The sequence below is a fragment of the Oncorhynchus keta genome, unplaced genomic scaffold (assembly GCF_023373465.1).
Source record: "Oncorhynchus keta strain PuntledgeMale-10-30-2019 unplaced genomic scaffold, Oket_V2 Un_contig_4097_pilon_pilon, whole genome shotgun sequence".
NCBI lineage: Eukaryota > Metazoa > Chordata > Actinopteri > Salmoniformes > Salmonidae > Oncorhynchus > Oncorhynchus keta.
Window position 1 is genome coordinate 57,836 of NW_026287598.1, and position 5,745 is coordinate 63,580.

Sequence of the window (5,745 nt, forward strand, 5' to 3'; positions counted from 1 at the left end):
TGGTATAGAGGTCCTGGATGGCAGGGAGCTCTGTCCAGTCTACCATGTGATTCTACATCTCTGACACCGCCTGGTATAGAGGTCCTGGAGGGCAGGGAGCTCTGCCCCAGTTTACCATGTGATTCTACATCTCTGACACCGCCTGGTATAGAGGTCCTGGAGGGCAGGGAGCTCTGTTCCAGTTTACCATGTGATTCTACATCGAGCAGGGGAGACTCCTTACTCTCTCACTCTGTGTGTGTGTGTGTGTGTGTGTGTGTGTGTGTGTGTGTGTGTGTGTGTGTGTGTGTGTGTGTGTGTGTGTGTGTGTGTGTGTGTGTGTGTGTGTGTGTGTGTGTGTGTGTGTGTGTTCAGGAGGAGGGCAGAGTTCTTTGAACTGGGTCAGAGAGGAGTGAGGTGGGAGGAGGACAGGCACAGAGACTTACTAAGGTGAGCGTCCTAAACCCTATACAGTGCACTACTTTAGACTGCAGCCCTATGGGCCTAAAGTAGTGCACGAGGGTCCCGTTTGGGACACACATCTCTGCGTTAAGTAGTGACACCCTAAACCCTATATAGTGCACTGCTTTATGACACCCTAAACCCTATATAGTGCACTACTTTATGACACCATAAACCCTATATAGTGCACTACTTTATGACACCATAAACCCTATATAGTGCACTACTTTATGACACCTAAACCCTATATAGTGCACTACTTTGACACCTAAACCCTATATAGTGCACTACTTTATGACACCCTAAACCCTATATAGTGTGAGTGTGTGTGTGTGTGTGTGTGTGTGTGTGTGTGTGTGTGTGTGTGTGTGTGTGTGTGGTGTGTCTGTGTGTGTGTGTCTGTGTCTGTGTCTGTGTGTGTGTGTGTGTGTGTGTGCGTGGTGTGTCTGTGTGTGTGTGAGTGCGTGTGTGTGTCTGTGTGTGTGTGTGTGTGTGTGTGTGTGTGTGGTGTGTGTGTGTGTGTGTGTGTGTGTGTGTGTGTCTCTCAGGTCGATGCTGATGACAGCCAGCGACATTGCTGCCATTACAAAGCCTTGGCAGATTCAGAGGGTAGCACGCACACCACCACACACCCACCACACACACCACGCACACCACACGCACGCCACCCCACGCACACACGCACACACACACACACACACACACACACACACACACACACACACACCACCACACACCACACACACACACACACAGTTTATCCCTCATTCTCTCCCTCCTCAGACAGCTAAGTTGGTGGCATCAGAGTTTTCGCTCAAGGAGACCGAGAGAAGGAAGAGTTCAACATCAAACCTGTTGTAAGTAGCTATCGCTGCCTGGAACTTAGTTCAACATCCAAACCTGTAATGGTAGCTATACGCTGCCTGGAACTTAGTTCAACATCAAACCTGTTGTAGTAGCTATCGCTGCCTGGAACTTAGTTCAACATCCAAACCTGTTATGTGCTTCTCCCCTTGCCTGGATTCCAGTTCAACATCAAACCTGTTATGCGTAGCTACCGCTGCCTGGAACTGGTTACCATCAAACCTGTTACATGAAAATGACATATCGCTGCCTGGGAACTTAGTTCAACATCAAACCTGTAATGAAGTAGCTATCGCTGCTGGAACTTAGTTCAACATCAAACCTGTTGTAAGTAGCTATACGCTCATATAGACTTAAGTTCAACATCAAACCTGTTGTAAGTAGCTATCGCTGCTATCACATGTAGCTATCGCTGCTATCACATGTAGCTATCGGCTAGTTATCACATGTAGCTATTTCCGCATCACATGTAGCTATCGCTGCTATCACATGGCCGCTACTATCACATGTAGCTATCGCTGCTATCACATGTAGCTATCGCAGCTATACATGTAGCTATCGCCGCTATCACATGTAGCTATCGTCGTCATCACATGTAGCTATCACGCTATCACATGTAGCTATCGCGCTATCGCCGCTATCACATGTAGCTATCGCCGCTATCACATGTAGCTATCGCCGCTATCACATGTAGCTATACGCTGCTATCACATGTAGCTATCGCTGCCTGGAACTTAGTTCACCATCAAACCTGTAGTAAGTAGTTATGGCTGCCTGGAACTTAGTTCACCATCAAACCTTGTAGTAAGTAGCTATCGCTGCCTGGAACTTAGTTCAACATCAAACCTGGTTAAAGTAGCTACCGCTGCCTGGAACTTAGCCCTCAACATCAAACCTGTTGTAAGTAGCTATCGCTGCCTGGAACTTAGTTCACCATCAAACCTGTAAGTAGCTATCGCTGCCTGGAACTTAGTTCAACATCAAACCTGTCGTAAGTAGCTATCGCTGCCTGGAACTTAGTTCACCATCAAACCTGTTGTAAGTAGCTATCGCGGCCTGGAAATTAGTTCAACATCAAACCTGTCGAAGTAGCTATCGCTGCTGGAACTTAGTTCAACATCAAACCTGTTGTAATGCTTCTCTGCCTGGAACTTAGTTCACCATCAAACCTGTTGTAAGTAGCTATCGCTGCCTGGAACTTAGTTCAACATCAAACCTGTAGTAAGTAGCTATCGCTGCCTGGAATTTAGTTCAACATCAAACCTGTTGTAAGTAGCTATCGCTGCCTGGAACTTAGTTCAACATCAAACCTGTTGTAAGTAGCTATCGCTGCCTGGAACTTAGTTCAACATCAAACCTGTTGTAAGTAGTTATCGCACCTGGAACTTAGTTCACCATCAAACCTGTTGTAAGTAGCTATCGCTGCCTGGAACTTAGTTCAACATCAAACCTGGGAAAAGTAGCTATCGCTGCCTGGAACTTAGTTCAACATCAAACCTGTTGTAAGCAGCTATCGCTGCCTGGAACTTAGTTCAACATCAAACCTGTTGTAAGTAGCTATCGCTGCTATCACATGTAGCTATAGTTCAACATGTCAAACCTGTTATCACATGTAGCTATCGCTGCCTGGAACATGTAGTATCGCTGCTATCACATGTAGCTATCGCTGCCTATCACATGTAGCATCAAACCTGTTGTCACATGTAGCTACGCCGCTTATCACATGTAACATCGCCGCTATCACATGTAGCTATCGCCTGGAACATGTAGTTCGCCGCATCACAAACTACGCTCGCTATCGTCGCTATCACATGTAGCTGCCTGGAACTTAGTTCACCATCAAACATGTAGCTATCGCTGCTTCACATGTAGCCACGCTGGAAACTTAGTTCACCATCAAACCTGTAGTAAGTAGCTATCGCTGCCTGGAACTTTAGTTCACCATCAAACCTGTCGTTAGTAGCTATCGCTGCCTGGAACTTAGTTCAACATCAAACCTGTTGTAAGTAGCTATCGCTACTGGGAAACTTAGTTCAACATCAAACCTGTTGTAAGTAGCTATCGCTGCCTGAACTTAGTTCACCATCAAACCTGTTGTAAGTAGCTATCGCTGCCTGGAACTTAGTTCAACATCAAACCTGTTGTAAGTAGCTATCGCTACCTGGAACTTAGTTCACCATCAAACCTGTTGTAAGTAGCTATCGCTGCCTGGAACTTAGTTCAACATCAAACCTGTCGAAGTAGCTATCGCTACCTGGAACTTAGTTCAACATCAAACTCTGTTGTAAGTAGCTATCGCTGCCTGGAACTTAGTTCACCATCAAACCTTGTAGTAAGTAGCTATCGCTGCCTGAAACTTTAGTTCAACATCAAACCTGTAGTAAGTAGCTATCGCTGCCTGGAACTTAGTTCAACATCAAACCTGTTGTAAGTATTATCGCTGCCTGGAACTTAGTTCAACATCAAACCTGTAGTAAGTAGCTATCGCTGTCTGGAACTTAGTTCAACATCAAACCTGTTGTAAGTAGCTATCGCTGCCTGGAACTTAGTTCACCATCAAACCTGTTGTAAGTAGCTATCGCTGCCTGGAACTTAGTTCACCATCAAACCTGTAGTAAGTAGCTATCGCTGCCTGGAACTTAGTTCAACATCAAACCTGTTGTAAGTAGCTATCGCTGCCTGGGAATAGTTCAACATCAAACCTGTTGTAAGTAGCTATCGCTACCTGGAACTAGTTCATCAAACTTGTTGTAAGTCAAACCTGAACTTAGTTCAACATCAAACCTGTAGCTATCGCTGCCTGGAACTTAGTTCAACATCAAACCTGTTGTAAGTAGCTATCGCTGCCTGGAACTTAGTTCAACAAGTAGCTATCGCTGCCTGGAACTTAGTTCACCATCAAACCTGTAAATCGCTGCCTGGAACCAGTTCACCATCAAACCTGTAGTAAGTAGCTATCGCTGCCTGAACTTAGTTCAACATCCTGGAACTTAGAACTTAGTTCAACATCAAACCTGTCGTTAGTCAAACCTCTAGTTCACCATCAAACCTGTAGTATAGCTAAGCTACCTGGAACTTAGTTCAACAACATCAAACGCTACCTGGAACTTAGTTCACATCAAACTCAGTAAGTAGCTATCGCTGCCTGGAACTTAGTTCAATATCAAACCTGTTGTAAGTAGCTATCGCTGCCTGGAACTTAGTTCAACATCAAACCTGTCGAAGTAGCTATCGCTGCCTGGAACTTAGTTCAACATCAAACCTGTCGTAGTAGCTATCGCTACCTGGAACTTAGTTCAACATCAAACCTGTTGTAAGTAGCTATCGCTGCCTGAACCTTTAGTTCACCATCAAACCTGTAGTAAGTAGCTATCGCTGCCTGGAACTTAGTTCACCATCAAACCTGTTGTAAGTAGCTATCGCTACCTGGAACTTAGTTCACCATCAAACCTGTAGGCAGTTATCGCTGCCTGGAACTTAGTTCACCATCAAACCTGTCGTAAGTAGCTATCGCTGCCTGGAACTTAGTTCAACATCAAACCTGTTGTAAGTAGCTATCAGCTGCCTGGAACTTAGTTCACCATCAAACCTGTTGTAAGTAGCTATCTGCCTGGAACTTAGTTCACCATCAAACCTTATAGTAAGTAGCTATCGCTGCCTGGAACCAGTTCAACATCAAACCTGTTGTGGGCAGTTATTTCGCTGCCTGGAACTTAGTTCAACATCAAACCTGTTGTAAGTAGCTATCGCTGCCTGGAACTTAGTTCAACATCAAACCTGTTGTAAGTAGCTATCGCTGCCTGGAACTTAGTTCACCATCAAACCTGTTGTAAGTAGCTATCGCTGCCTGGAACTTAGTTCAACATCAAACCTGTCGTAAGTAGCTATCGCTGCCTGGAACTTAGTTCAACATCAAACCTGTTGTAAGTAGCTATCGCTGCCTGGAACTTAGTTCAACATCAAACCTGTTGTAAGTAGCTATCGCTGCCTGGAACTTAGTTCAACATCAAACCTGTTGTAAGTAGCTATCGCTGCCTGGAACTTAGTTCAACATCAAACCTGTCGTAAGTAGCTATCGCTGCCTGGAACTTAGTTCACCATCAAACCTGTTGTAAGTAGCTATCGCTGCCTGGAACTTAGTTCAACATCAAACCTGTTGTAAGTAGCTATCGCTACCTGGAACTTAGTTCACCATCAAACCTGTAGTAAGTAGCTATCGCTGCCTGGAACTTAGTTCACCATCAAACCTGTAGTAAGTAGCTATCGCTGCCTGGAGCTTAGTTCAACATCAAACCTGTCGTAAGTAGCTATCGCTACCTGGAACTTAGTTCAACATCAAACCTGTTGTAAGTAGCTATCGCTGCCTGGAACTTAGTTCAATATCAAACCTGTTGTAAGTAGCTATCGCTACCTGGAACTTAGTTCAACATCAAACCTGTA